Raw genomic sequence first — 21,244 nt, 5'->3', positions numbered from 1 at the left:
CCCAGTGCTTGGCATAGTATCAGCACCCCAAAAATGGTCATTGTAGGAATAATACATTTCTAATTATAAAGGTAATCTCTCTCATTGTAAACAAATTTAGAAAACATTGAAAGTATACAGAACAAAATTAATTCATCTATAATCCAAACTCCCAGACAGGGTACATTATGGATATATATCCTTGCAGAATTTTTTCTAGCCATAAACTCAGTATATCTATATCATAAACTGTGTGTGTCTATATCACACATCATAAATGGAATGTATTTGCAAAAATGGAACCATGGTACATGTACTGATTGTATTTTTACTTTTAAGCATTTCATGAATTTCTTTCCATAATAACAAATATTTTATCGAATCTATTTTTTTTAGAACTGCATAATATTCCATTATATTAGTAATGACTCTTCAATAAGTATCCTTGCACATAATGTTCACTCCCTTGCCTGTGATTTTCTCTGGATAAGTCTCAGAAGTTGGACTCTCATAAGCTTTTAGGGTGCATGTTCCCACTTCCCCCCAGAATGAGGTACCAGTTTTCATGCTAACATCTTCTCAGGTACTAACAATATTGACATGAGTCTATCCTCACCATTCATGGATCTCATGTCTACAAATTCACAAAAAACATTCCAGAAAGTCTCTTAAAAACTCTGATTCAAATTTTTAATCTTTTAACTTTGAATGCCCTGGTACCTAGCAAACACTCAGTAAATATAGAGTGTGTTAAATGAGTGGAGAAAAGTCACAGGTTGTTTTGTAGTTGGGACATAATGAATTTGCCTCTTTCCTCTTTTTCTTTAACCAGTATCTTTCCCCACCCTGCCTTTGGCTGGTCCCTTCTGGGCATTTCTCTGAAGTGTAATCACCCAGCTTACATGTTGCATCACAGAAAAGCAAACTCCAGATGATACCCTTGACCTTCCACTACCCACTTAATTTGAAGGCCATCAGTAGCACTGAAAAACTGGTGATGTCGCATGGGTAATCATATTTCCCAAAGGAAAAAGTAGAAAACAAAGATGTTATTTGATTTATAAATCTATTTATCTGGAAGAAGAAAAATATTTGCGGAAGAGTAATATTTTGTGACATGTGGAGATTATACAGAGTTCATATTTCAGTGTCCTTAAATAATTTTATTGGAACAGAGCCACCCCCATTTGTTACCAATTGTCTGTGGCTGGTTTTGCGAAACTACGGTTGAGTTGAATAGTTGCTACAGAGACTATATGGCCCACAAAGCCTAAAATATTACTCTATGGCCCTTAACAAAAAAGTTTGCCAGCTCCTGCCCTGGACGTAGGAAAGGATAGTTAATCACAATGTACTTTTAAGCGTCTGTGTGTGTACACACAAGCACTAGTGGTACAAAACTTGTTGAAAATAGTGGTTCTCAAACTGTTTCGCATCAGAGCCCTTTTTAATCTTGAAAACCACTGAATACCAAAAGAGCTTGTTTAATATGGGTCATATTTGAAATTTGAAATATTTGCCATACTTAAAATTAAAGTCATGAAACATTAAGAAGTTTATTTATTCACTTGTTTAAAATAACATGTAATCCCATCACATATTAACACATATAAAACATTTTTATGAAAAACAACTATATATTCCAAAACAGAAATTTCATCCAAGAGGAGTGGTGCTTTTACATGCATGCTTTACATTTTTGCAAATCTTTTTAAAATGTGGGTGAACAGAAGACAGGTAAGAGTCTCATAATTGCTTCTGTTCTCTCTCCTTTGCAGCATTACCCATCCAACGGTCTCTGGAAAACTCCACCATAAACTTACAAGGGAATAAGGGAGAAAAAGACAAATAACATCTTAATATTGTTATGAAATATTATTGTAATATTATCATGAAAATAGTTTTGACCTAGTGGATTCTCTGGAAGTTTCTTGGGGAGCCACGGGAGCCCCCAGCCAGTCTTTGAGAAGTGTTGGTTTAGAAACACAAGGATGTACATAGGAAACAGCTGCAGAAGGAAACCCCTGTGAGCCGGCGGACTGAGTGGGAGCAAAGACGACCCCTGTTGCCTCCCCTTCCAGCCAGGTGACCAGCGTGTCCGAGATGGAAGGTCAGGGCAACACAGGCCATCTCCTCCCTTGGTACACAAACCTGGGCGGGGCCAGCCGCCCACTGGCAGTCCTGGTAGCCAAAGCCTGGGGAGGAGCAGAAGCAGCTTCAGGGGCAGCAGCTCTTCCTCCTCAGGTCCCCACCTTTCCATAAGCCTCCTCTGTCTTCCTTCCTACTCTGCATCCTCTCTGTGCTCATCCCTGTACACGGGGAAGAGAAGCTGGGGACATGCCACTCTGTAGGTGGTTGGGAAGGACCAGAGCAGCTATTTGCATTTCCATGGACACGTCTGTCTGAAATCCTTCCTTCAGTTGGAGGAGCCCTTTGCCCTGGAGGCTGCACCTCTGCCCCCCGCCAGGGCTCCCCTTGCAGCCCCGCTGTACCAATGCCTGGGGCATCATTAGGATGAGCTATTTTCTCGCCCAGGGAACACAAGATTCAGTCTATTCCCATACCTTCGTTTGCTCTTTTTTAGTTTTCAGTTGTTGTTGCTGCTCTGTTAAAACAGAGGCCAGAATGCTGAATCTGAGCCCCAAAGTGAACTCGTCTGAGCATGAAGGTGAGGTCTGTGACGTGCTTGCTGCGTGATGAGCTCCGTCCACTGTGGCAGATTCTGATCAGAGTACTTATTAGTCCGCATTTATTCTCTGCTCACTAAGGACCAGGCTCTATTTCAAGCACTTGAGACACAGACCACAAATCGTACATCTGCTTTCCCCGTTTTCTTTAATTCTGCGGTTTTAAGCTAGGCGTATGGCTTCCCAGTCTACAGACAACTTCTGAAGCCTGCCTTGCATCCTGGTGCGGCCCCGGGACTAAGTTTTGGTCAATGAGGTATGCAAAATAAGCCCTTGGCCTCTAGTTTCTCTCTTCTTCCTCCCTGCAAGCTGCTGTGAGGATCTGATGGCTGGAGCGCCAGTGACCATCCTGGGTCAGAGAAGAGAAGCCATTTGTTGAAGATGGTGGAACAAGTTAGTAGGAGCCCGGGTCCCTGATGCTGGGCGATATACCAGCATGGACTGCCTGGCTCTGGACTTCCAAAGGCAGTAACTATCTTCTGTTTTAAGCCACTGTTTTCTATTTCAAACAGCTAAACATAATCCTAATGTAACCTTTAAGAGTTATTACTGTTAACCCTTTTATCAATAATAGGACATCAACATTTTCCAAATGAGGAAACTGAGCATATAGAGACGATATAACTAACCATACAGGTCATAGGTATAGGCCTATGTAGGCCATGTACATAGGCCATACACCCAAAGAAGGATGAAACCAAGATTCTAACCCAGGCAATCAGAGTTCAAATTCTGCACTTTTAACAGCTATACCTTGCTACCTACTATTTCTCCCTTTTGAGGTTTGTCTTTTCTAGCTTCCTTAATTTACTGTTTATAAAAATCTGTTATTATTTTGATACTGGCTTCTCTGGAGCAGACAGATTGGGTAGCCAACTATAAAATGGGCCACCTATTTATTATATTCTCCACTCCTGTGAACTTACAAGTATGTAGACATACATATATGCACATAGGAACACACACACATGTGCACACACTGATGGTCCATATCCATCTCAGAAGGAAATGCCGGGTATCCACCTAGTTCATCAGACAGTGGCTTTTAGACTTTGTACACACTGATTATGATCCTGAGCTCACAATATGTCCCAGAATAAACAATCATGTCAAGTGTCAAATATATTTATTGTGTTTCTACGTGTCCACAAGAAGCATCTTTCATTGGCCATTGACAGTCCCAGTTTTCTATTCCCTAAATCAAAAGTTAGGTGGCACTTCTTGCCACCCAGAGAGTAGCTTCTCACACCTGGGCACACTGGGTGTCCTGCTTAGGCAGACAGGACCGCTCAGCTAGGCTTCCATGAGAACGGGGCTAGCTCACAGGATTTTCTTTTGGTGTAGACCATTGTATTAGTCAGGTTAGGCTAAGCTCTGCTATACTAACTAATTAAACCCTAAAACATTAGTGCCTTAATATAACAAAGGCTTATTCCCTGCTCAGTATGGGTGGCCTGGGGCTCGTGTTCCACATAGTCACTTAAAGATGCAGGCTAATGGTGGTCTCTGCATCTTGTAGCTATTCTCTGAAAACATATGCCCTCCATGGAACGGGACAAGAACACTTGGATCTCCCACCCCCACAGTTCTGTGCAACCCAGAAGTTCCTCTCACATCCCATTGACCAGAACTAGTCAATAGCCCTATCTCTCTGCAAGGGGGCTGGGAAGCATGGGGCAGGGGCATGTGATACAGGGTGAACAGGAAACATCTGGGCCATCCTATACGAACATCGACTTGTGTACGATCATGAGTCCTGCTAAACAGAACATCCTGGGTTCTTTCCTTAGCAGTGGGTGGAGACAGCTGGGAAATTCAAAGCTCCAGTTAATGAGAAACCCCAGATGCAGAAGGACTTCCCTGGGCATCTCTGTCCTAGTGACTGGATAGGTCAGGATATTAATAAATATTTGATAGTTCAGGAGCAATTAGCCAAGCAGGGCCTGAGAACTAGAAGAGGATACGTATGGCCCGTGGAGCAATATGCCACTTGTCCATCTGGGTCTGCCTACAGGCCGTGAAGAAACCTGCTCACCTTCTCCTCCACCCACCGTGATCTCCTCCAACAAGGGAGAGAGGAAATGGATGCACAGACTTAGGAACTTTGGAAAGAGATGAACCCAAGAGTATGTATCAAGAGAAAGGCATTTTTATTTATCCTCTGAGTCCTTCCGTCTAAACGCATTAGACTTTATTTACTTCAAAGGTTTTGAAGAGAAAGAGTCAGCTTCTCTTTTATAGTTGAACAATTCCAACTAGTACCTAAGACGTAGTTGAACCAGGGGCTGGCTTAATTTTGCTCTGAATGGTTAATCAATCCCACAAATATATACTTTGTCCTTATCATCTGCCTAGTAGAAGTTAAATTCTTGGATGGTTGCAAAAGAAAAGTGCAGTGTTATGAGGCGGTGAGACAGGTTTTGTGGTAAAACACGCCACTTTGTAATATTTAGCCCAGAAGAATCTGCCCTTCTAGAAGGTCGTACGCTTATGTCTGAGATGTAGGTGAGAAGGGCTGTGGCATCCTCTTTGGGAAATGCCTTCAGGCCGCAGGGAAGGACCCAGGACCGTGGCCTCCATCACGTGGTGACAGCTCCTCTTCTGGTGGTCCTGTCACCCAGCAGAATGTCCTGCCTTGTTTCCTGGGGTTGGCTTTCAACATCTTTTATGTATTTTCAGAAATCAGATATATGCTCAACAGAGGAAGAGTAGCCATGCCCAGAGAATATCTAGAAAAATGTGCTGCAGCCTCTGAAAGTAAATTCCAAGGTATATTTTTAAATTCTATGGCAGATTATGTTTTCCAAAAACAGTATCTCTCTCTCCTATTGCTCATCACAGACGCTTTTCAAGAAACTTGACCCTCATCCACCAAGAGATCGAGTCTGATTCCCTTCCCTTGAAAGCAGGTGAGCTTCTGACTCACGTGTACCCAGTAGAATGCATGGAAATGATGCTGTCTGACTTCAGTGTGAGGGCATGAAAGGCAATACAGTTCTGCGTGTGAGATGGATACTCTCACCAGAGCCCTGAGCCACACCACGTAAGCGCCCTGATGGCTCTGAAGCCACCAAGCTGTGCGGAAGCCCAGACCCTCACACATGGGGGAACCACATGACTCTGAGCAGAAGATTCCCAGCCAGCCACCTGCTGCTCCAGTCCTCCCCTCTCCGCGCTTCGGCCATTGTCTGATTTGCAACTTCAAGAGAGACCCAGAACCATCCCACCAAGCCCTTCCTCATTTTCTGTCTCATGGGAAACGGTGAGAGACAATAAAATGGTTGTTGTTCTAAGCACAGCTAATGGTGTGCTGTAGATTTTTATTTAAGATAAAGTAATTCTAGGATCTCCAGGCAAAAAAAAACAAAGGAAAACCCTGATCTGTAGTGTCTATTTCCATGGTGTAAATACTCCCACAGTGGCCAAACTTATGCTACCAATATGGTAAATGTAGAGTTGGGAAAAGATGCTGCATGGGCTCTGGCCAGCAAAGCGTATCCTGGCCCACCCCCATTTTCACAGGCAGAGCCAACCCTGAAAAGGCACAGCTCTGCGGGGCCAACTGGAGCCCCTGAGTGTTTCAAAGTTCCTTCCCCAGTTTATGCAATGGAGCCCAGAGTCAGGAAACACCAGGGTATGCAGAGCTTATCTGTGCTGGATTTGGCCAAGATAAAGGAGGAGTCCCTTCTGGCTTCATGGTGTACAGAGAACTAAAACATCTGAACAACCCTAAAGGACCTCTACTTTGACAGTATCTTCCCATGATACAGAAGAACGTAATGGAACAAGCCCCTCACCTTCTAAGGGGGAGGCAGGCAGATGTGGTGAGCAAGTGGGGCCATAGCTCTTTGGGTTTGGAACACCGTGCCTCCCTAACGAGGCAAGGGAAACCTACCCTATGGGAGTTGACAAGTGCAGGACAAACTTAATGTAGAAGAAGCCACAGGAGTGCCAGGCCTGCTTTGTGAGAACAAGGCCATGCGTCCAGTGAGAGAATGTGCCTCCTCCCACCACCTGGGAAAAATATCTTTCCCCTCTGATCACCACCGGAGTCTGCATGGGGGGATCAGACAGTGAAGGTCGTGTTATTTTCAACAACTTGTTTTCTATCATAAATAAATGTATTTTATTATGGAACAAAATAAACACATAAAAAGAGAAAATAAAAATTGCACCCAATCCCCACTATTCCCACTGAAAACTTTTGATATTATTTTCAATCCTTAAAAATATACAATATTTTTAAAAAGTAATTAAAAAATATACGGTATAGAGAGGAGGAGCCAAGATGGCGGTGTGAGTAGGGCAGCAGACATCTCCCCCCAAAACCATATATATTTTTGAAAATACAGCAAATACAACTATTCCTAAAAGAGAGACCAGAAGATACAGGACAACAGCCAGGCTACATCTACACCTGCGAGAACCCAGCACCTCACAAAGGGGGTTAGATACAAGCCGCAGCTCGGCGGGACCCGAGCGCCCCTCCCCCCAGCTCCCGGCGGGAGAAGAGCAGGCAGAGCGGGAGGGAGACGGAGCCCAGGACTGCCGAGCACCCAGCCCCGGCCATCCCGCTGCACTGAGAACGCTGACACACAGTGTGTGAGGTGCTGGATACTAGGGAAACAGGACAGTACGACTGGGGGAGGAAATAATCGATCAGACCATGGAAATACACAGAACCCCCAAGAGAAGGGACCCAAGGAGGACAACACCAAGACACATAATAATTAAAATGGCAAAGATCAAGGACAAGGAAAGAGTTTCAAAGGCAGCTAGAGAGAAAAAGGTCACCTATAAAGGAAAACCCATCAGGCTAACATCAGACTTCTCAACAGAAACCCTACAGGCCAGAAGAGAATGGCATGATATACTTAATGCAATAAAACAAAAGGGCCTTGAACCAAGGATACTGTATCCAGCATGATTATCATTTAAATATGAAGGAGGGATTAAACAATTCCCAGACAAGCAAAAGTTGAGGGAATTTGCCTCCCACAAACCACCTCTACAGGGTATTTTAGAGGGACTGCTCTAGATGGGAGCACTCCTAAGGCTAAAAAGATGTCACCAGAGAAAATAAAATCACAGCAAAGAAAGCAGACCAACCAAATACTAACTAAAGGCAAAGAATAAAATCAACTACCCTCAAAAGCAGTCAAAGGATACACAAAAGAGCACAAAATAAAACACCTAGCATATAAAGAATGGAGGAGGAGGAATAAGAAGGGAGAGAAATAAAGAATCATCACACTGTGTTTATAATAGCTCAATAAGCGAGTTAAGTTAGATAGTAAGATAGTAAAGAAGCTAACCTTGAACCTTTGGTAACCACGAATCTAAAGCCTGCAATGGCAATAAGTACATATCTTTCAATAATCACCCTAAATGTAAATGGACTGAATGCACCAATCAAAAGACACAGAGTAATAGAATGGATAAAAAAGCAAGACCCATCTATATGCTGCTTACAAGACACTCACCTCAAACCCAAAGACATGCACAGACTAAAAGTCAAGGGATGGAAAAAAGATATTTCATGCAAACATCAGGGAGAAAAAAGCAGGTGTTGCAGTACTTGTATCAGACAAAATAGACTTCAAAACAAAGAAAGTAAAAGAGATAAAGAATGACATAACATAATGATAAAGGGGTCAGTCCAACAAGAGGATATAACCATTGTAAATATATATGCACCCAATACAGGAGCACCAACATATGTGAAACAAATACTAACAGAATTAAAGGAGGAACTAGAATGCAATGCATTCATTTTAGGAGACTTCAACACACCACTCACTCCAAAGGACAGATCCACCAGACAGAAAATAAGTAAGGACACAGACTAGTGTGAGAACAGCACACTAGAACAGATGGACCTGACAGACATCTATAGAACTCTACAACCAAAAGCAACAGGATACACATTCTTCTCAAGTGCACATGGAACATTCTCCAGAATAGACCACATACTAGGCCACAAAAAGAGCCTCAGTAAATTCAAGAAGATTGAAATTCTACCAACTTCTCAGACCACAAAGGTATAAAACTAGAAATAAATTGTACAAAGAAAGCAAAAAAGCTCACAAACACATGGAGGCTTAACAATATGCTCCAAAATAATCAATGGATCAGTGACCAAATTAAAATAGAGATCAAGCAATATATGGAAACAAATGACAACAACACAAAGCCCCAACTTCTGTGGGATGCAGCGAAAGCAGTCTTAAGAGGAAAGTATACAGCAATTCAGGAGATATTTAAAGAAGGAAGAACAATCCCAAACGAACAGTCTAAAGTCACAATTATCGAAATTGGAAAAAGAAGAATAAATGAGGCCTAAAGTCAGCAGAAGGAGGGACATAATAAAGATCTGAGAAGCAATAAATAAAATTAAGAATAAAACAAAAGAAAAAAATCAATGAAACCAAGAGCTGGTTCTTTCAGAAAATAAACAAAATAGATAAGCCTCTAGCCAGACTTATTAAGAGAAAAAGAGAATCAATACACATCAACAGAATCAGAAATGAGAAAGAAAAAAACCACGAAGGACCCCACAGAAATACAAATAATTATTAGAGAATACTATGAAAATCTACATGTTAACAAGCTGGAAAACCTAGAAGAAATGGACAACTTCCTAGAAAAATACAACCTTCCAAGACTGACCAAGGAAGAAACAGAAAATCTAAACAGAACAATTACCAACAACAAAATTGAAGTGGTAATCAAAAAACTACCCAAGAGCAAAACCCCCGGGTCAGATGGATTTACTGCAGAATTTTATCAGACATACCCATTCTCCTTAAAGTTTTCCGAAAAATAGAAGAGGAGGGAATACTCCCAAACTGATTCTATGACGCCAGCATCACCCTAATACCAAAGTCAGGCTAAGACCCCACCAAAAAAGAAAATTACAGACTAATATCCCTGATGAACATAGATGCAAAAATACTCAACAAAATATTAGCAAACCAAATCCAAAAATACATCAAGAGGATCATACACCATGGCCAAGTAGGATTCATCTCAGGGATGCAGGGATGGTACAATATTTGAAAATCCATCAACATCATCCACCACATAAACAAAAAGAAGGACAAAAATCACATGATCATTTCCATAGATGATGAAAAAGCATTCGACAAAATTCAACATCCATTCATGATAAAAACTCTCAACAAAATGGGTATAGAGGGCAAGTACCTCAACATAATAAAGGCCATATACGATAAACCCACAGCCAACATCATACTGAACAGTGAGAAGCTGAAAGCTTTTCCTCTAAGATCAGGAACAAGACAGGGATGCCCACTCTCCCCACTGTTATTCAACATAGTGCTGGAGGTCCTAGCCACGGCAATCAGACAAAACAAAGAAATACAAGGAATCCAGATTGGTAAAGAAGAAGTCAAACTGTCACTATTTGCAGATGACTTGATATTGTACATAAAAAACCCTAAAGACTCCACTCCAAAACTACTAGAACTAATATCAGAATTCAGTAAAGTTGCAGGATACAAAATTAACACACAGAAATCTGTGGCTTTCCTATACACTAACAACGAACTAATAGAAAGAGCAATCAGGAAAACAATTCCATTCACAATTGCATCCAAAAGAATAAAATACCTAGAATAAACCTAACCAATGAAGTGAAAAACTATACCCTGAAAACTACAAGACACTCTTAAGAGAAATTAAAGAGGACACTAACAAATGGAAACTCATCCCATGCTCTTGGCTAGGAAGAATTAATATTGTCAAAATGGCCGTCCTGCCCAAAGCAATCTACAGATTCAATCCAATCCCTATCAAATTACCAACAGCATTCTTCAATGAACTGGAACAAATAGTTCAAAAATTCATATGGAAACACCAAAGACTCCGAATAGCTAAAGCAATCCTGAGGAGGAAGAATAAAGTGGGGGGGATCTTGCTTCCCAACTTCAAGCTCTACAACAAAGCCACAGTAATGAAGACAATCTGGTACTGGCACAAGAAGAGACCCACAGACCAGTGGAACAGAATAGAGACTCCAGACATTAACCCAAACACATATGGCCAATTAATATATGATAAAGGAGCCATGGACATACAATGGGGAAATGACAGCCTCTTCAACAGTTGGTGTTGGCAAAACTGGACAGCTACATGTAAGAGAATGAAACTGGATCACTGTCTAACCCCATACACAAAAGTAAATTTGAAATGGATCAAAGACCTGAATGTAAGTCATGAAACCATAAAACTCTTAGAAAAAAACATAGGCAAAAATCTCGTGGACATAAACATGAGCGACTTCTTCATGAATATACCTCCCCGGGCAAGGGAAACAAAAGCAAAAATGAACAAGTGGGACTCTATCAAGCTGAAAAGCTTCTGTACAGCAAACGACACCATCAATAGAACAAAAAGGATCCCTACAGTATGGGAGAATATATTCATAAATGACAGATCCGATGAAGGGTTGACATCCAAAATACATAAACAGGTCACGCACCTCAACAAACAAAAAGCAAATAATCCAATTAAAAAATGGGCAGAGGAACTGAACAGACAGTTCTCCAAAGAAGAAATTCAGAATGCCAACAGACACATGAAAAGATGCTCCACATCGCTACTCATCAGAGAAATGCAAATTAAAACCACAATGAGATATCACCTCACACCAGGAAGGATGGCCACCATCCAAAAGACAAACAACAACAAATGTTGGCGAGGTTGTGGAGATAGGAGAGCCCTCCTACACTGCTGGTGGGAATGTAAATTAGTTCAACCATTGTGGAAAGCAGTATGGAGGTTCCTTAAAAAATGAAAAATAGAAATACCATCTGATCCAGGAACTCCACTTCTAACAGCAGCCCAGTTTGAAAAAGACAGATGCACCCCTATGTTTATTGCAGCACTATTTACAATAGCCAAGAACTGGAAGCAACCTAAATGTCCATCAGTAGATGAATAGATAAAGAAGATGTGGTACATATACACAAAGGAACATTATTCAGCCATAAGAAGAAAACAAATCCTCCCATTTGCAACAACATAGATGGAGCTAGAGGGTATTATGTTTAGTGAAATAAGCCAGGTGGAGAAAGACAAGTACCAATTGATACCATTCATATGTGGAGTATAAGAACAAAGAAAAAACTGAGGGAACAAAACAGCAGCAGACTCACAGAATCCAAGAATGGACTAACAGTTACCAAAGGGAAAGGGACTGGGGAGGGTGGGTGGTAAGGGAGGGATAAGGGTGGTGAAAAAGAAAGGGGGCCTTACAATTAGCATGTATAATGTGGGGGGAGGCATGGGAAGGGTGTGCAACACAGAGAAGACAAGTTGTGACTCTACAGCATCTTACTACGCTGATGGACAGTGACTGTAATGGGGTGTGGTGGGGGGACTTGGGGAAGGGGGGAGCCTAGTAAACATAATGTTCCTCATGTAATTGTAGATTAATGATACCAAAATAAAAAATATATATATAATTATATATATATATATATACAGTATATACAGCTTGTACATCCAAGTCTTTCCCTTAGCATCACATCATAGCCATTTCCTCACATCATGAAATCATTAAAAAAATAATAATAATAATAATAATGCTACATAGTATTCCATCATTTGGATGATAACTCTAATTACTGGACAGATCGGCCATCTTCCCAGATTTTTAAGCTACTCCAAAAATGGGAAACCTTGTAAATAAGTCTTTATGTTCTGATCTGACTATAGAGCATGTGGCCTATTGACTATGGTCATTTTTAGGCTTTTGGTTAGCATTATTGTTTTATAGAAAATTTCTGTCAGTGCAAACTCCCACCAGAAATGTGCAAGAGTACAGGTCCTACAGAAACTTAATCTGCAGATAAATTGTCATGATTGGTTTGGCTTACATTTCTGACTAATAAACTTGTATATTTACATGTTTGTTGAACATTTGCATTTTTGTTGTTTACTTGTGCTCTTTGTCTATTATAACATAGTTATGTTAGCCCTTGTCTCATTGTTTTGCAATAGCTTTTCATATAAAAATAAGATTTTTTGTGATATTTATCACAAATATCTTCCCAGTGTTACTGATATCTAAAATTTTATTAGATATAATGTTGTAATATGATATTTAATGTTTTTATGGTCAAACCCAATAATCTTTTACTTTTTAACCTATTTCTAAGCTTTTATATCTACAGAGTCCTTCTCTCAAGGTCTAATATTTACCTGTCTTCTGTTTTTATGTTATTTTTGCATATGACTGTTGGATGTGGAATTTATTTTGGTATATGGGGGAGCTAAGGGATTATCTTTAATTTTTCCACATGGTTGGTCCTAACGTTTTACTGACTAATCTTCCTTTCTTCATGGAGCTTTACCACATACTAATTTTTATCTATATTTTCTTTATTAGGGTCTGTGTTGGAGATTTTCTGTTATACCCATCCATCTGTGGATGGTTTGATTTGGCTGTTGAAGTTTTATAGTATCTTTATTTTTCTTCTTTTCCCTCAAATACATCATAGTTTTAATTTACTTCCTTCTCAGAATTCTCTGGGCTGGATCAAGCTACCAAAATTTCCTTAAAGGGAGCATTCCAGGCTACTGCAAGTCTTGTTTGAATATAACTTTGAGCTGAGCAGCCACTGTTGTCTTTTGATAATAGTCAAATTCACAACCTCCCCTGAGGAAACTGCTTTTTAAAGCCACCTTGAAGGGAAATTAATTTGTGTCATCACTTCCTCCTTAGTAAGGGTGTTTTTTTGGCTGCTGTTGCTAGGAAGGAGCACCTTGCACTTAGCCATGTCTTCATGCATCCTGCAGGAAGACACCCATAAATGAGATAGTAGCTGCTCATTAAAGAACACTCAGCCAGAGCTACAGGCTCTGTTTGTAACTTTATCTCTAAATCATCTTGGGCATGCAACTGTCACACTCTGGAATCCTCCTCATCATATGTAAAATGAAGCTTCCCGACTGGACACACATTGTAGCTCTAACTGGTCCAAATGGGTAGGTGGCTCTTGCAATGAAATCCTCAAACTGCCTTTGTTTCCCTGAAACCAGCACTTGTCAGAACTTCTCAATAGCTGTAAGTTCAGATGTCTTCACATTTTCCTGAGCTTTCCTGCTTTGTGAGCAGTCCTTTCAAGATCCCAGGGATAAAAGTGTCCCCAAAGTGTGAAACAGATAAAAAGCAGTAGTTGCACAAGACAAGAAGAAAATTGTGGGCTTTTTTTCCTTCATTAGTTTAACTTCTAACCAATTTAAACATTTGTTACACTTTTCCTGGAAATGTAAACGTTTAATTTGGAAGACAGTCATGGGCAGAAAATTCTGCTGCGTATATAATGCAAAAATATGGTTGCTAATGACTGTTGCTGATTTAACAGGAAATAAGGAAGAAAAATACAAATTTTGGAAGAAAATAAGCAATTTCACAATGTTTCCATTTGCTCCAAATCCAACTTCACTTCTTCAAGGGGTAGCTTGGAAATTTTTCTCATGGAAGTGCAGTAAATATTCTTGTAGACTGTCTGTTTTCTGGCCTGGAAGAATTGGGTAGAAATGACAAATTTCCTAGAATAACTTTTGAGAAATCTGTGCTGATGGTACCTCTGATTTTAAACTCTTTATTCTTTCCTCCAGCAAAAGCACACCAAATGATGCAACAACACAGAATAACAGAATAGAGTAGCAAATTCCTGCTGCATTAATTTTTTAAAATCTCTTAAGTGATTGTGGTTGTGTAGTTTGTGAGTGAATGTGTGTGTGTGTGTGTTTCAGCTGCGATTCGAAATAGTTTAGGGAGGTATCACAAAAGAATCTCCTTCCCTATTAGAAATTCTGATTTTACACCATTAATTGGCATTTTTCAAAACACCAAACACCCAGTTTGAAGTCTACAAATAAAATACAAGCCCAGATGCTGGTTTACACTCACATGCATTTAACACATCATAAGCAGTTCGTTAAACTGATAACACTTTAAACAGTAACACCGGCTCTTTCAGACTCCTTCAGCCTGTAATTGTCCTGAGGCACCAAATGAACACTTCCTAGGCTGGGAACCACAGGGATTTACATTCTTGACGTGTGTCTCTTAATTATGGACGCCCTGGTCCCTAGCTGACTCAGAGAGGGCCAGCTCTGCACGCCCCAGTGACCACGTGCACAGGGACGCGCCAGGAGGAGTGCGCAGGACATCGCGCCTCAGGAACGACAGCCGCAGGAGCAAAGCCATCCCCCCACTGTCTCGAAGCACCTCGGCTGGGGTTCAGCTGGGCTTCTGACCAGGCAACTTCCTTCTGATCAGAAACTAGCTGTCCAAGCTCGAATTCCCCATTTTATAAAGGGCTTGGGATGAATGTTCACCACATTGCCGAGTTTCCTTCCAAGACTAGCAATCCCCACATTCCCTCCAGAAAACGGGAGACCCTGGAGCAGTCTGCACCCCATCTCCTTGGCATAAACTTCTAGGACGTGGGGTGACCGTACTATTACAAGAAAGCCCGCTGCCCTCTCGTAGCTCCCCATGCAAAGGACGCGCTCTAGAACAGGAGCTACCAGCCCTTGGCCATCTGCTGCCGGCCGGGCGCTGTGCCAGCCCTTCACGCGCCCCACTCAATCCCATAACAACCCACAGCGGATGCTGTGCCTCTTCTGCGGATGACGCAGCCGAGGCTGGCCAGGCCTGAGTTTGACTTCAGGAGGATGACTGTCAGTCCGGTGGACTTGAGCGCCGGCGCTGTTCCAGCATCTCTCCTTCAATCCTACCAGCAGATCAGGACCATTGTTATCTCCATTTTGCAAAAAAGAAAAGGAAGGCAGACAGGTAGGGACGCAGTTGGAACTCCAGTCCCTCGGCCTCTCCTGTCAGGGCGCTTGGCCTCTTCTCGACGGCCCCCTCTGAGGACATGGGGTTTGCACAGCAAGTGCGAGGCTCTCAAAGCCCGGATCCTGGGGTGTCAGCCGAAGTCAGATAGCACCTGACCCCTCTCTACCCGCCTGCCGGGCCCGGGAACGCGCCCCGCATTCCCACGCCTCCCGCCCTGGGGATCATCCAGCCCCAGAACCGACGGATGGGTAACTGATTGGGAATTGACCCGCTGCTCATTAACCTCAGTGGGACAATGGCGAGGCTAGAGGCGCTCCGCGAGCGCCTTTTCCAGGCCCGGACCCCGCGGCCACTCGGAGCCGTGAACCGAACCTCCAATTCCTAGCCCAGAAGTTCAGAGTGGGCGCGCTCTTGCGAGGAACTCACGGAGGCTCTGCGGCCGGATGCACAGCGCCATCGCGTGGCCAGAGCGGACAGCGCAGCTGGGGCCGCGGGCTTCCGCCTCCAGGACCAGCTTTAAAGTTGGGCGATCACCGCAGATGGCGAAGGACAGCTAGTCCTTTGGAGAACATCCCCTGATCTTCAGCCCAACCCACGTGGCTGCAACGTCAGAAGGAATGTTCCAGTAGAGTCCTGCTTGGCGGGGGACTCTTTGGTCAGTCCTGAACTCTCAGTTGGAGGGGCAAGCTCCCACCTCTCCTGGCAGGGCAGCAGGCTTGTTGAGGAGAAACAGCAGGGGGCAAAGGGGCCCTGGAACCTTCTGCTCCTTCCGGGGTCCGTGGGTCCCTGAACCCCAGCAAGGTGTATTAAGGCCATGCTACTATTCATTCACTTGATGGTTCCTTCAGTCAGTCAGTCTGCAAAAATGGAAGAAGCACCTGCTCTGTCGGACCCGAGGTGGATTCAGTGATACAGAGGAGGGTTAAAAGGGATGGCTTAGCGTGTGGTGGACCCTCTACTGGTCAGGTGAAGCCCCTGGGGCCCTTCTCAGGATGTTCGAAAATGTATAAAATAAGATACTCAGAATTACAAATATCATGAAAATATCTTTTAAATTGTGGAATAGCCACGTTCTTTGTTCATGTCTGATGTAACAAGATCCACAGACCACTATGTTAACTACCGTCCTTTCAAACAGTGATGATCCCCAATGATATTTTGAGATAATTGCACCAACTGCAGTGTAATATGAAAGCAGCCGTGATTTCTGTTGGTGACTAGGTCACAGGCATTGCTGATACACTGTGACATGCTGTGTATATTCATAATCGAAGATGTTAAATTTCAGCTTGAGGTTAGTAAAAATAATGATGTAAATGCTTCCCCATCCAAGTTCATGGAAGCCTCTGGGTTTATCCACAGACCTCCTGGTGAAGACACTGGTAGGTGAGCAGACAGTAAGTAAGTTAATGCACAGGCGAGTACGGAAGGTGCTGAATGCTTTGCAGGAAATCAACAGACTGATTCTGACAATAAAATCAGAATGGGGCCTGGATGGCCTGGATGCTAGGACCTGTGATGTAGAAGTCTCATACAGAGGTGGGAAACGGCCAGCAGGGGGACCCACTGAGCCCACAAACCTAAATAGTCCGGAAATTTGACTTTCCACACAGGACCTGTGTTCACGCTTTGGCCACAGTACCCAATTCCTGAAGTCTGGCCAGACTCATTTGCATCCCTGCCTGGGCCCTGAAAGCACTTGATTTTGCAATTTTGCCACTTAGGGCCACAGTGATCCACCTGAGAAAGTGAACCCCTCAGAGTTTAACCCAGAGAAAGGCTCAGAATCTCTGAGTCTTATTTGGGAATTAGGCTCTTAGAGCTTCCGGGTCTCTACCCACGTTTCATCCAAGCGGGGACTGCCCAGGGCCCCTCTAAGCTAACAGCTATACACCCCTCGCCCCCCTTTCTGGGTCCAGCAGCACCACAGGCTGCATTTGGGGGAGCGGTTGGTGAGTTTAGGGCCGGATCAGAGGCAGCCTTTGTCGTTGGGGACGAACCAGCATGGCAAGCTTTTAGGGTGATGTCAGGGGCTGGCACGGCAAAGAACGACTCAGTTGACAAGAAGATTAATTAAACAAATGTAGTGCCATCCGTTACTGCCGCCGCCTCCTCGGGGGTCAGCGCTAGTCAAGCCTTTGCTAGAGACTTTTTTTTCATCTTTTTAAAAGAAAGTTCAGGCTCCTAACAAGGCAGCCCCAAAACAATTCATGGTGTGCCAGAGGAGCAAGTACATACAAGCAGATTCTGAAGGGAGGGTTCCTGCCAACTGCCAGGCCTCAGGCCGGCCCAGCCTGGGAGCTAACTGGGCCTCTTCCTTCTACCTGTACAGACCCAGCCCCAGGAAGCGTGTTGAGCCCTGAATCCTGCCTAGCGAGGGAGGATGCCCCGTTTGAGAGCTCTCTTGGTCTCGCTCTCCTTTCTGCCTTTCATGGGAGAGTGTCCCCAGACAGGGGCTGGCAGCCAGCCACGCCGGGTCTTCAGGACTTAGAGGCTTCCGCCACCTACACCTCCCTCGTTTCAAACACCCTCTTTCTCCAGCAGGCACCTGCCCCATTGTCCCATCACAGGAAGCGGCAATGAACCTCTGAGTTGTAGTGGCCTCATTCATCAACAGATACTCATTGAGCCTATTCAATGCCAGCAGCCCTGGGGATAGAAGGGTGATCTTGATACATCAGGCCTTTGCCCTGGGTCCGGGTCAGGGGGCTTATACCACATAAGGGGAGACACAGCACTGAGTAATATAAACACACAAATGAGCTAGTTTGTGCATGTAGTAAAGGCCAAGAAGGGGCTAAATGAGGGGATAAGGTGGTAAGGGCCTGGAGTTGGCAACCATTTTAGAAAGGGTGTCTGTCCCTGAGGAGGTGAAATTGCAGTTGAGACCTGAGGAAGGAGGGAATCTGCCTGGGGAAAGTTGGCTTCTTCTCAGCCGCAGGAGACAGGAGTCCAATAGTGTCAAGGGAGGGACTGCTCTGTAAATATCTGGTGATTGGGTGAATGAAAACAAATGTTTCCAAGATGTGCTTCTCACACTTCAGTGTGTGTTAGAATCTTCTGGGGGACTTGTTAAAATGAAGCTTCCCAGCTCTCCTGATTCAGAAGGGGAGATGTGGGGTGTGGGGCCCAGAAAGCTCACTCCCAGGCAGCTCTCCCCCTGGAGATGGAGATGGTGCTGTAGGTGGTCTGGCCTGTCCCGGGATGCTCTGCCGCCTGCCCAGCCAGCAGCCATTGCAGCAGCCCTGAGCTGCTGCACCTCCTGCAGCCCCACCTCCAAGCAGCTGCTCAGTCTTGGATTGCTGCCATCTCTGCCCCACCAGGCCTCCCTGAGGCTCAGAAAAACCTTCTCAGTCAGGCTACGGTGCCCAAAGTCAGTGCAAGCTCAGCAGGCCCATCTTGGTAGCTCTACAGAACCCAGGCCTTTGCCTCCCACAGTCCTGCACACGTGGGCCAGGCCTGGGGAGGGGCCTGAGTCCGGGCTGAGGTTGGCCACCCAAGGCCCCTAGGCCCAGACATCTCCTTAGAAGTGCAGGGGCATTTGGCCTTCTCTTTGAGAGGTTCTGGTAGCTTCCTAAGCTAGGGGCAGGGATGGATGTCCACTCAACTGACTTGTCCAATTATTGCCTCTCCTACAGACTCCCTAAGGCCCCACAGGTCTCCAACAGCCCCCAGAATCCCCATCTATTTTCTCTTGGAAAGAGCCGAGAATCCCGCTTGCAGGAATCAGCTTAGTTCCACATCTGCTTCAGTGGCAGATGAGGACACCCACACATTGAGGGGGGACCCGCAGAGTGCAAAGGTGTGGCTGACCCTTTGAGAAGCAGAGCATGGTGTTGAGCATCTGTGCCACCCCAGAGGCAGTCCTGCCTGAGCCCCAGGCAGGAAAGGGCAGGACCTGCTCTGTCCCCCGGGGCCATGCCCAGTCATTAGGTTGAGGAAGCCCTGGGCCGGGATCTGCCTACCTGGGTCCTAGACCCTGGGTCCTGCATCCTGTCCTTCCAGAGCTCCCCTCAGGTGCTTGGAGCCCCAAGCCAGCTCCAGGTCTGTGTGGGCCTCTCCCTGGGTCCGTGCTCCTCTGGCTGACAATGCAGCTGGACGTGTGTGTGTGATGGGAGGGGGCGTGGGCAGAACTCGGCATGCTCGCAAGGCCCTGTGAGGCCCACTGAAGAGTTGGGGGTGGACCTCGATGTGGAGGGACTGCAGCCCGGCTCCCTGCTGTGTTCTGCCAGGCAGCTCCTGGCCTTCCAGGGGATGAGGCAGATGTGTTTATCAAGGTAGAAGAGTAACACTTGATTTATCTACCAGCTTGTTATTTTGAGTAGTTTTTAGTAATCTGCACACAGTATGGGGCCTCCGCTTTTGCTCTTGTCCAAAGCATTAGGAAGCTCACAGACAGTTGAAGGAAGTTTCCAGAACCAAGGAATCTTCCTCTTGACCGGGGAGTGGGGGAATAATTCCAGGAAAGATGCTGGGAATTTCCAGTTTTGCTGTGCCTTATCTCCACCCAGCATGACCTCCTCAGCCACCCTTGGAAGAAAGCTGGCCTTCAAGGCCACCTGGCCTGATTCTCTTAGCGGGGCAGGTGAAACTTACAATGGGGTGGAGGGGTAGGCCAGGGCATTGCCTTCCACCTGCCACTACGCGTGACCACGGACTGTTCCTCTCCTCTCCAGGCCTCAGTTTCCCTGTGTGCCGAGGGCTATAAAGGAGATTTAAAGCATCTGACTCCAATAAACTCCCATGTAAGGTTACCTCTTCTCATCACGGAGGAGAGTGCAAAAGGATCAGGAAGTTTCTTGTTCCCTTGGCAGTGGTTTTCAGAGGGCTGAGCCACAGACGGATGTTGTTCAAACAAACAGAGGACAATTCAGTGCCCGTGGAGTTCCACGGAGCGGTTGACCTGCCCAGCTAAGCTCCATTTCCTGTTCTCTGGTGCCCTCTGCTGCCCAGCACCAGCTGGGCTGTGCTGACTTCGCCTGAAAGAACCGCACCTAAGGATTCTCTTTTTACTCACCAGGAAGCTGAGGCTTGGAAATTCACAGTGACTTCCTCCAGTCCCCAGGGCAGGTCAGGCAGGCACTGCCTCCCCATCGCCGGGCAGGCCTCTGGCTCCCAGATCCTCCGGGGGCGGTGCGGAGACCCGCAGCCTCAGCGTCGCCTGGGAACTGGCTAAAAGGCAGCTTTACCAGCCTCGCCGCAACCTCAGAAACTGCAGGTGGGGCTCAGCATCCAGCAGCTTAGTAACGCCGCCAGGTGATTCCGATGTTCTATCTCAGGGAGAACCTTTACTGCCTCTTTGGGAACAGAAGTCTGGAGGAGGAATAGACTTTTTTTTTTCATACTGGGCCTACTCAGTTTGAACTTTTGCAGACAGACTCCTCAGGACAGACACTTAGGACGTCTTCTCTGATCTGGGAGATGTTTGTGCCATGCCAGAGTGACAAAGAGCCTCCACTGTCCACCAGACTTGGGCATTTTGGCTAGACATCAGATGGCCTACATCATCAGGGGCAGAGAGGTGGATTTTGAGAGTCCTGACTTGAATTCATTCATTCCCGCCTTTGAGATCTGTTTACGGTGCACCAGCCACATAGTCTAAAGACTGACTCCTATCCTCGCTGATACAGTCCACGGGGGAAGACAGACATCAGGCCAGAAATCACACAATAAATTGGCTGAAATTAGTCACAACTGTCATGAGCATTCTGAAGAAGACATTCTGGCTGCTCTGATAGGG

At 44.8% G+C, this 21,244-nt stretch overlaps 1 long non-coding RNA gene across 1 annotated transcript in view; it reads right to left on the bottom strand.

Annotated features, from left to right (window-relative positions):
• The window catches only part of LOC130684665 (uncharacterized), an 86,529-nt gene extending 65,832 nt beyond the window's left edge, over positions 1 to 20,697 (bottom strand). Inside the window, exon 1 of the long non-coding RNA XR_008999038.1 lies at positions 20,522 to 20,697. This is a non-coding gene — a long non-coding RNA (uncharacterized LOC130684665). The remainder of the gene's footprint in view (positions 1 to 20,521) is intronic.
• Between the last annotated feature and the right edge of the window lie 547 nt (positions 20,698 to 21,244).

This window comes from Manis pentadactyla, chromosome 8 (assembly GCF_030020395.1).
Source record: "Manis pentadactyla isolate mManPen7 chromosome 8, mManPen7.hap1, whole genome shotgun sequence".
Lineage (NCBI taxonomy): Eukaryota > Metazoa > Chordata > Mammalia > Pholidota > Manidae > Manis > Manis pentadactyla.
This window is presented reverse-complemented; position numbering and strand designations above follow the sequence as displayed.